We start from the raw sequence: 12,027 nt of genomic DNA, 5'->3' as shown, positions 1-12,027 counted from the left end.
GAATCAAAAGCCAAGCTTCCAAGCAAATAGGATAGCATCCGATCACCAGACCAAAACCAACTGACTGAATATGAACATGAGTATCATGAATAAGCCAATTCCATAACCAAATCATACTGGATAATGCCAAATTCAAACCAACTAGAAACCACTCAACCTACCAGGACCAGAAGGGTGTCGATAAAGCATCCAAACAACTAGTGTTGACCTCAATGATAAAACATCAATTCAACACATAATCAATTCCTCCAAATGGCCAACAACATTGCCCACCTACAAGCATTCCTTAGGGATTGACTGACAACCATCATGAGACTTCGAGAAAATGACTAACCCCGCCACCACACAAGCAAAAACTTAGTGATGTCATCACACCCACAGGGATGTTGGGTCATAGTTGAGCTAAGGAACCAAGGTCAAACTAGTGAGTGGATAAGATGGGGTTGGTTCTAGAGAAATTGAGTGGCCTTCACCCGGTGACCTTTAAGTGATGCGACTAGTTGAGAAAGTCAACATGAAAATAAAACAAGATTGAGAATGAAGGCTTAGGGTTTAGGGTTTAAGGCCTTTGAGGCCAAATGCAGAGGGGTTTAAGTTATTGAGGATGTCTCATATCAACTATAACTGATGACTTAAAGGGTGACATATAATGTCAACAGTACTTTATTTTGGAAATTTGGAGGAATTGATTATGTGTGTCATTGATGTTTGGTCATTGATGGCAACACCGGTTGTTTTGGTTGTTTACCAGTTTTCGGTCGGTTCCAGTAGAGTGGTTGGTTTATGATATTGATCCAGTATGATCCAGAATGCTTTGGTTTGTGGAATTGGTTTGGATCTGTTATTCATGCTATTCAGATGTGTATCATGATCAGTTGGTTCGAGATTTGATGACTCAATTGCTATCATTTGTTCTAGTAAGCCTTTTGGTCTCGGATAAGGGTTTTACCGGCAAAGCTTTGTTGAAGATATTTTGATGCACATGATAAGTGGTGTTGGTGTGGCTTTTAGATGGCTTTCAGGATGTTGTTGGTTATCTTGTTCATGTTCCAGTTCATCAGTGGTGTTGGATTTGGTTTATGGCGACCTATTTTGGGTTTGGTGTTATCTAGGTTATGGACCGGTTTATGTAACATGTTGGAGGATGTTCCTGATGTGTTATCGATGGGATTTAATGATTGGTTTACATTTTTTTTGGCCTAAGACGACCTGGTTGATCATTAGATTGCGGGTTTATGTTATGACCTTATTGTATTATCTTTTTGGTGGCTAGCCTAATTGTTTAGGCCCCAAATTGGTATAAATATTATGTAAGATCTCTTTGTAGATCATAGGTCAAGGAAATAGGTTTATCTGTGTGTGAATAATGTTGTAATCATATGCAAAAGGTTTGGTCAATCATAGGTGATCGAATTGGGTTTGTAATAGAGTTTAAAGGGCCTCTGGTATTGAGCTTAATCGGAACTGTACTCAGGCATAGGAGATGCTATACTTGCAGTTCACTCTTTTTTCCGGATTGTAGTCCGATGTTTTTGTAGTCAGTGAGGCTCCTTTTTTTTATGAGCAGTGCGGTCTAGGTTGTTGGCCTTCCTGCATGTGCATGCCCCTCATATTGTAATCACATACTTACTACATAAGTATTATTTGACTGTGGGTAGGCTTCCCACCATGGTTTTTCCCTTACTGGGTTTTCCATGTACAAATCTTGGTGTCATGCGTTATGGATAAATGGTAACTGTTCTTTGATTTATGCTTATGTTTAATTACTATATCAGTTATTCTGGTATTTGGTTTATGCATTCCGGTATTGAGTTTATGTGTTCCGGTAATAAGGTTTTGAATCCTTAAAGTTCTATAATTCGGTGACAATTGATTCACCCCCCCACCCTCAGTTGTCCTCTAGTTATTTGAGTTGTCTAACACTTTATAAGATAAGCCATCAAAACCACAAACTTTAATGTAAATCTCTGAAATTGAATAAAATGGCTACCATGCTGGTTGATCAATTGTGTTACCTCAAGGGAGATCCTTTGGCCCCAATTCAATTTATATTTCTCCTACTAGCCTCATAGTAAATGCATCATTTACTCTTCTAAATTTCTTGTAGGTATTTGGTAGTTGTAGTTGAGTATAGTACTCATAAATTTCACATTCTCATCATATACCTCTACTAAGTGAAGCCATTCCCATTACCTAGTACAAGATAGGGCATAGAATAGATATGAAGACATAAAAAAATGTTTAAAGCGAAACCAACAATCATAGAATGTAACTGCTCACTGATAAGAGCTTCCCAATCCAAATACTACTCCTTAGAAATAATTATTTAAATGAAGAAAAACATCCAATCTTCAATATCATGAGCTCTTACATTACCTTTTAATTTGTGTATAAAAATGACCATATCTAAAATTTGTTTTGGAAAATGAGACCTATGTAGTCTCTTAGGAAATTGTGACTTTCCCCTCTTTGGAGTAGCAAACCACTCCCTACCAAATTAGATTTCTCTTATGTCCTTTATTTTTACCAAACCTCTAATGAGATAATAAGAAATTGAAATGTAAATAGACTTCTCTTTTTGGTAAACAGAAACACTTATTGATGGTCTCCCTATTAATGGTGAGGAGTAAGTCATTGTCATTTATATTGTTTTTTTAATTTTAGGTTCATAATGGTTAACACACCCCAAGACCAAACTAGTGTATTGCATGGTTATAGAGAAGCTAGCAGTTTGTAATAGGACACTCTTAACCATCCTTTGTGTAATTGGGGTCATGTTCTCTCTATTGACTCTCTCCCAAAAGTCATTCAAATTTATGTTCCCTAGTTGAGTACATCAACAATCTCCAACATTGTATTGGTTAGTCTTGAAAGATGCTCATATTCCAAATATTTATACTTCATGTTGAATTAACTTAGTTAAAATAAGAGAGTTCCAATTTTTGGCAAAATCTGGATAGAAACTCAATAGGAAAATGCATATTAGCTATGGGAAAAGACCCAAAAATTTCTTCTTTGTATGCAATACCATAACAGACAGACTATAATAAATAATGGCTTACAATTTTATCTTAAATTCTTTCTCTTAACATTGAAATTTCCTCTATATCGATACGAATTTTGTTGTCTATAATTTTATTACATTCTCCAAAACTATCTCACGAGTTTCATTTACAAATTCTTGTAAAAATGTTTTATTTTAAGTACTTTACTCCCTTTTGATACCCATGCATTTAATGACCTTGGCTATGTCAGTAGTCATTAATGTTGGTAGGTAAGCTCCCCCTTGGTGCCAACATTTGAAAAGCAATTGTTGAAATAACAGAATGGCCTTTTAATAGTGTTTTGAAACCTTGCCAAGGTCTGATAGTGGTTTTAAAACCTCTTATTGCCTCTATTTTCTTCTTTTTAAAACCTCTACAACTCATTATTGTGAAGAAGAAACAAGGTTGTGAGTTTGGGATCGAACTATAACAAAGTTGAGAGAACCTTGTTGGGATGTGAAAGAGGTTCCAAAACTCACTTAAATTTCTGCAACCAAAACTTCAACAATTTCCTTTTTGAAAAACTAAAAGATTTCTAGAGTTTTGAGTTGTAAGTTAGACTCCATAAAGGTTGTGAGAACCTTGTTGAGGCTCGATGACAGTTTTAAAATTGTTTACACAAGCCAACAATCAAAGAAATTTAAGTTTAAAATTTGTGAGTGACTTCCTTTTTAGAGGACTTTGAGACTTGTTGGAAGAGGACAAGGTTGTGAAAACCTATTGGGTCCCAACAAGGTTTTGAAAACCAAAGTAACGCTCATCACATGGATAAAGACTAAAAAAATTTCAAATGAGCATCTTGTAAGAGGGACTTAAGTGAGTTCTAACAACCTCATTAGATAGTAAAAGGGTTGTGGAAACCATTTTGAGTCTTGAAAGTGGTTTCAAGACCACTTCAAAAGATCGAAATCATAGAAAATTCTAAGTGTGAGAATATTTTTTTAAGAATCAACTAGTTTTCATAAAGTTAACAAAGGTTGACAGAGTTTTAAAACCTTTGAGAAATTCCTTCCTTAATGAGTGAATATTTTTTTCAAAGGGATGAGAAAATCCAAGGCAACACACTTCATGTAATTAGAGTACACTTTCTATTACCATGATTTGTTAGTAGCTTAAGATGTAGCCTAATAAGGTCATATAACGTTTCTTTTATTTTTGATATAGGAACAAATCCTTGTATCCTACATAATTCTTAGAGAATGTTTCATATAGAAACAAATCCTCATATCCTACATACTTCTTGTAATCTAACTCTAATTTGAAAAAAATAATTCCATTATCCTCTCATCACCCTAAGATGAAAGACATTGCCCCTCCACTTCTAAACATGCTTGATCATCTTCAGCATTGCTATTAGATGCAAATGTCAAAAGAAGATAACAATTGAGGTGTATGATGGAGGCAATATAATATTGACTAAAATTGTGAGTGCTCCATATGATTTGGTGGAGTGCAATATGGACTAGGATAACGCTCAAGTGGTTTTGACCATGTTTTAGTTGACTTATAAGATAGGGGAAATGTTGTTGCAATTCCTAAAGAATAATCTCTATTTTTTGTAATGAATTTTGATTTTAATTGAGATCATTTCTTTTAGTTGATACTTTAGACAAGGAAGTGATGGCATAATTTTGGTTTGATGGATGAAATAATTTATAAAGCCAAGTTATGAGGTAAATTGCATATATAATCTTGATCGTACATTTGGAGTAGATGTTGATATTAGTGGTCTTAATTTAATCATGATCAAAGGATAAATATACTCATTTTTTATTTTGTTGAAGAATGGTGACTGAGTTCTTATTTCAATTCTAAAATCTACAAAATTGTTATGGTAATTTGACATATTAATCAATCAATTTTTTATTATTTATAGTGATATATGCTCATGTCTAATTTTAGAAAATGAGTATTGATATGGCAGTGTGTTGTGACTTAATTTGGATTTGATATGATTGGTGTTGAAATGTGAAAGTGGGCATGACACCATAAGAGATAGAATTTGATGCTTTTCCCCTAAATGTAAGGATAAAGTGTAGAATATTAGTGGGGCTACACGAATGGAATGCCATAAAAAAATGGTGTCATTATCTCTATTTTATCCAAATCTTTTAGTCAACTTTATGATAAGGTCACTTTATAAAGTGATAAGGTCACTTAATTTTGTGACCAAAGTTGTAAATTCATTTTATATAGTATTCTATTTTATGAATTTGAGTTATAAAGTACCTTAAGTTATATAATCACATTTTATTTCATGAGTTAATTAAATAAAGTTATTTTATTGTATAACTTTAGGATTCAAAGTCCTATATTTTCTAACTTGGGTTACAAAGTGGTTTATTATAATATTAGTTATAGCCAACTTCCAACTTGGAGACTTCAAAAAAAAATTAGATGCTTCTTGTTGTTTTTGGATTCGATATGTGTGTATTTTTTTGCATTAACATTTCAGATCACACTCTGTGATCTATCATCAAGATTTTAGAGAGCTCAAGGAGTAGAAAATGATGCAAAAAAGCACACACAGTTAAATCCATAAACAACAAGAATCATTATGGATTGTCGAAAACCGATAAACTTAAAAGATTTTAGGTGGTTCAATGTAAGAGGAGAATTTATCTATGTATATAAAATCTTATTACTTTTATGTTAGATTGTTATTATAAAAAAATGCTTCCGAGATGGACATCTACTTGCAAAGAGAAGAATGGTACTTTGTTGATGGTAAATTATCTTATTCGAAGCATATAGATATATTTGATCATTTGATTCACATTTCAATTTAATTATCTAATATTATTCCATGTTTAATAATTAAACAGTCTCAGAACATATTTAAGATCTCGCATAATATGAAATTACACAAATACGTGATCTATGAAAATGTGTGCAACACTTGTATCTTTGAATTATTCTTGATATATTTACAAGATATTATTCAAAAGATTTCTCTTTCCGAATGTTAATCACACTAATATATTGGTCTCAAATATCTCACCCAATATTTACAATGCGGATGGTGAAGGCAACTCAGTGAGTAAAAACGTATAACTTTTAATACTACAAATTTATTTTAGTAAGTGCTATAATAATCTGAATTTCAAGGGAATTTCATTTCTGAAAAATCAGAAATCTGCCCGCTTTTTTGAACCGGCCACTTTATTTTATGATTGGCGGCTTTTATTCCCCCTTACTCAAACCCTTGCATATTCGAATATAGTGATGGAATCATCAAGCCACACAAGGAACTTTTGAATTCCCCCTCTCCACCACCCACCATCTAATAGCTTAGAATTAGAATTAGTTGTTTTGTGGAGGGAGGATTATAATTGTTTGATTGTTTTTTTGGATTTTCTATTATAAGGTTTTTAATATTTGAGTTAGGTTTTTAATTTTCAACAATGTATTAAGTAAGTTCGGTTCTTGAAAGAAGCATATATGGACAAGCTTTAAACAACACATTCTAAAATTTGACTTGTTTGCGTGACTCATTTGACATCACAGTGGTTTCTTTAGTAGGGCCTCCCTATTCGTGTGATTTTAGATCAGCCGCCTAGCAAGTCAAATCTTAGAATGTGTTGTTCAAGCCCAAATAGCATGAATCCCTCATCATATTACGTGAACATGAGAAATCTCTACCTCCATCTACACGTTTGAGAGAAAGGATTAGTCTAATAGGGGAGAGGACCTAGTAGTTGAGAGCGTTCCAATAGTTGTTATAGCACTTGTTGATTTGTTCAATATTTTTGACAATATTGCACTAATAGTTGTGACTTTAAAGTTGTTCGTGTTGATGATGACTACAAATAATTCAATGAAATGTATTCCTTAGATTTAAAAAGCAACAAATCATGTGGTGCCACATCATTGCACTAATAAAACATGACTTAGTGCACAAGTATTAGACTCACTTTGTGGTGCCACATCATTGCACTAATAAAACATGACTTAGCGCACAAGTATTAGACTCACTTTTTTGGGGGGCCTTTTTGGACACTGACAAAAAGTGTGTTGATGTTGCACCATATTTGATGATGTGCTCCTAAAATCCTAGTTATTAGTAGGGAACTTGCCAAGTACGTTGTTGAAAAAAAATTGGAGCAATTCAAAATTTCCACATAGAATTTTGAGAAGCGCAAAATTAGGGTGCTCGATTATTGGGTCATCTCCCCTAAAATGTTGATCTAAGGTTCTCTTACCTTAAACGAACCATTTGGTTGATTGCCTTAATTCAAAAAGTTTTAACAATTTGTATTTTTAATCATATGATTTATAAAAATTTTATATTTTAATTAATTCTTGTCTCTTTTCATTACATTAACTTTAGGTTGATTTAGTTGTTCTTATTTCACTTTCTTAAATTAGTATTAGAAGTTTAGTAATAATTTAGAAGTTTTACTTAATATTGATCTTTTCATCATACGCATTTGTGACATTGAATTAATTGTGTCTACAATTAAGTAGTTTGATTGAAATTTAGGTGTGACTAGAAAATTAATATTAATTTATACTTTAGGATGCATTTTCCATAGTTGTAATCTTCAATGAGTTAATTATAATTTGAGGAAATCCTCTACTACAATTTAATAATATTAATTGAATGACTCAATATCCCAAGCAATGTCAGATTAGCTTTATTCACACATATTCCTAGTTTATTTAACAATTATCTTACCCTTTCATACTTGAATTAGTCTATTTCCAATTTTTACCTTTGTGATAGGTGAAAAGGTTGATTCGTTAGTCCAAACAAATTGGTGTCAACAACTTCTTGTTCTAGCTATTTAAATTATTTTACTTTAATCAAAATATAACAATGTAATTATGTTTTGTATTTTTATGTTAGAAGTACATTTCAAATAATATACAAATGCATTGAAAGGAAGAGTTTAGGTTAGGTATCATTTTAAATATAAATTATAATAGTTGAGAATTCTCAAAATTTACTTTTCATTTGGTAAACTAGAAAATTGTTTACCTAAAATATTTAGATTTTCTACCATAGACTAGAAAGCATACTATTTCCAAAGCATTATTATATTAGTTAAATATTTTTTTATCAAAAATAATTTCCTTCAACAAAGAAAATCATTGCACAAATTTTTTTGGCTTTTGTTCCTCTACAAATCCTTCATTTGAACATATCCTCATTGTTCTCCTCAGCTTCCTTTTGCCTTTCCCATCACTTAACATCACCCACCCTTACTTTTTACCCCTTGTCTTTACCCTTGACCCTTCACCCCATGCTTAACCATAGAGTGTCCCTTTGATTTCTCATTGCCTCTGAATACTATGGTTCACATTTGACCCACTCTTGTGCTCCCATTCAACATATCCTTCACCTTAATCCTTCCATGTCTCAAATTCCTCCTCTTGCTACTCCTAAAAATGTAAAAACCTTCCCTCATTTTGATGTCATCTTTCAATATGATGCATACAATGCATAAATGGAATATGAAAAGCATAATAGAATGTTTTGTCACTTCAAATCACTAAATAATATGGTTGAGACCTCTAATGATGTTATTGACCCCTTTACTTTAATCTTTTCATTATTATAGGTGTTATAACCAACTCCTCAAATATTGAGATATTGTATGGTATATGCTACATTATTAATTATAACACACCATATTGTCCTCCTATAAATCATTCTAATCCACTTGAAAAATCTACTTCTAATGATGTATCTACCTCATTCAATTTGGTTATTATTGCAACCATTCCCTTCATCCTCGACCACCTCAACCCTATATAGCTACTATTGTTTACAATAATAAACCTCCTCTCCCATCCCAACAATAAATTCATATTACCTTTCCTTCACAACCTTGGCTATAGGTTCTACCTCATTCCTAATCTAAACTTATGTCTCTCATTCCTTGCTAGTTTAAATTTTAATTTTAATTCAGACTCCTCAATATATGCACTTGTAGTCTACTTCCCATAATGGTCATATTGCTTCCTGCATTGATCCTTCATTTGTTACTGTAGACGTCTAAAAATGGTCAATGCTTGCGGAATCATACTTTAACATTTGCGCATTGCCTTATTTTAGGGTTTTTGCGTCGCATTAACATTTCTCCTATGTCACGCACTTGGTCTTTATCATTTGCGAGCATCGAGTCCTTCTTCTCCATTCTTCATTTATCTCGCTCTTGAATTTGGTCTTGTCGATAACAATATTTGTCATGATTTTGGTCGGTCTTATCTTGTCGCATCAATATGCGTATTCATTTGTCATTATTTTGACATCGTCAATCCTAATTAGGGTTTTGTCCTCCTATCGATCTTGTCATCTTGCAATCAATTTGTCATCGATCGTTGTTCTCTTTTCAATCTTGTCATTTTGGCGATCGATTTGTCATCGATCGTCGTCTTTCTTAATCATGTCAATTTGGATTAATTTGTCATTGTTCCTCGTCAATTGACGCATTTATCAATCAAATCACTTATCAGCATTGGTCTTTTATCAAGTCAGAATCATGATCAAATCGAATCGACGTCAATTATCTTTTGTCAAGACCTAATTGTCATCCTTGCATTTCTAATTCATCTTTTAGGGTTTCATGATTTTATTCATTTAACCATGTTTGTCATTTCTCCCTCTAGGTTAAATAATTTATTTATTTATCCTAGGTATTCTTGTCACAATTAAATGTTTATTTAATTGGCTAATTAATTCCTCTATCTTTTTGTAAATTAATTAATGAATGAAAAATTATTAATTAATTTACCTAATTTTCATCAATTTCCTAATTTCCAAGTCATCATTTCTAACCTAATTTTCTAATTTCTTCTAATGTCTATTTCTATTTCAAAATCTTGTCATAAATCCTTGCATAGCAATTTGTCATAAATCGTCATAAATCCTTGCATAGCAATTTGTCATACACATGTCATAATTTTGCTATTCTTGATTTGAATTTCCATTCGAATCATTTTCATGCTAATCTTGTCTTTTCTCCAATTTATCTATAAATTGGATGAATTTCTTCAATCAAGACTAATCACATTATCAATCTAATAACCACTTTGTCGAATCAATCACACTTCGAGTATTCTCGAGCAATCATCTTGTCTACTTGCTTTCATATCATGATCATGCACTAGTAGGTGAGATCCACAACAAAGCTATTTGAAGGAGAAAGAAGGACAATGGAGCCGCATGAAGGAGATATTCAGATCTGCATTTGGTTTGCTTAGTTTTTTTAATCTTGAATGTTTTGCTTTCATGTCTTTATTGAGTGTGTTAGGATTGATCATTGCATTTGAGCTTTTGTGATTGAGCTATGACTAATATATATTTGCTTTGATGATTTCCAATTTCCTAGCTACAGTTACAAAATACATTCACCCCAAATTTATGTAGGAACCTAAACCTATTTCAATACTTCCTCATGCCATGGTTTCCTCACCCTTTCTTCCCTTATGATCGACAACTCTTATTTCATGTTCCACTTCTATCCCTTCTTCACAACCTCCACAAAATTCCTTAGTCCTTTGATCCTATCAAATTAAATACATTGTACTATTTGAGGACCATTTAATAGAAGTTAGATGATATTCCCACCAATTATTAATAGGTGGCTGTTGATTTCAATCATGTATTTCCCTTTTTAGATTCTTTAAAATCAATAGTCACCTAGATGTTTCCCCCCTCATTTCACAATGTATAATAAAAAAAGGGATTTAATACTATATGCATGACCATTCAATGATACATGAATGGGTCTCATATGTGATGACCATATGTCAAAGTACCATTGTTTTTAGTGGTTCTTATCTTACCTCATGGTTATATGCATCTTTTAATGGGATGCCTAATACCTATGTGAGTCATTTCTAAGTACAAATTAATTGATAGATTAGTTTGATAATATAAATTACATTGTCTATAACTTATTATTTAGGTCTTGTACTCAATTAAGGTGTTCCTACTTATGTGTATTTATGTAGCATCCTAAATTGTACTCGCCTACAATTTTGTCCTTACTTAAGCCTCACTTTGGCATTCATCCTCTAAGGGTTGATTAAAGCACTGATTCTACTCACACCAAGTACCAAACTCATTTTTCTTATTGTTTGCACTCTCTCCCCCCTTAATCCTGTAGCCCTAATATCCAGGACCATGGCACCCAACACCATGGTCCTCTCAAAAAAGGCCCATATTGGGGCCTCCTAATGGTCACCCAATTTGGGTGGGGACCTAAATATCGTCTCTCGTGTCGGCTTGTGTCAGAAATTCAATTTATTTTCTGGCCAACAAGTATAAAAGGAGGTTTATCCCTCTCATTTCGAAGACCTAATCCAAAAATACAAGATCATCCTAAACTCTAGCAAATTCAAGTGAGCAAGCAATCAATCATTTATCAAGCATTGTCCAACAGAAGTGAAGTCAAGATTCAAGCATTAGAGATGAAATTCATCTTCTACGTTTATGAAGACTATCTACATGAAACCCTAATTCCTTGTGAAGACAAAGAAAACATCATTAAAGGTATATCTTAGCTTTTCATTCATTTTTAACATTTCCCTCAAAAGGAAAGTATTTTACTGCAATACTTAATTTACATTTCAGCTCAATTTCATGGTTAATTCCAAAACTAGGGTTTGACCCAACGCAAACCTCTATTCCCAACAATTTCCCCCTTTTCATTGTATGTAGGAATAGGTACAAAGCTGCATTTTGGAGTATTGGCAGGGTTAATAGAGTGAACATGTTCACCTTTTGATGGCAGGAAGTTTGAAGGACCAAGGCGACCACCACCACTATCCCAACAATTCAAGCTAAAGTTTTGGGAACATATTTGAATCCTCATATACTACTCAGATCCATGTTTGTTGCTTCGTACAATGATTGTAGATCACTGTATATGCATAAATGCTTCAATAATTCACCATTGTAACCTAAAATTTAAATGATTCAAATTTAATTCAATATTACGAAAAGAAGAGCCCCTTTTATAAGGCCTAGAAT

The sequence above is a fragment of the Cryptomeria japonica genome, chromosome 6 (assembly GCF_030272615.1).
Source record: "Cryptomeria japonica chromosome 6, Sugi_1.0, whole genome shotgun sequence".
In the NCBI taxonomy this organism is placed as follows: domain Eukaryota; kingdom Viridiplantae; phylum Streptophyta; class Pinopsida; order Cupressales; family Cupressaceae; genus Cryptomeria; species Cryptomeria japonica.
Note: the sequence above shows the minus strand (reverse complement) of the source record.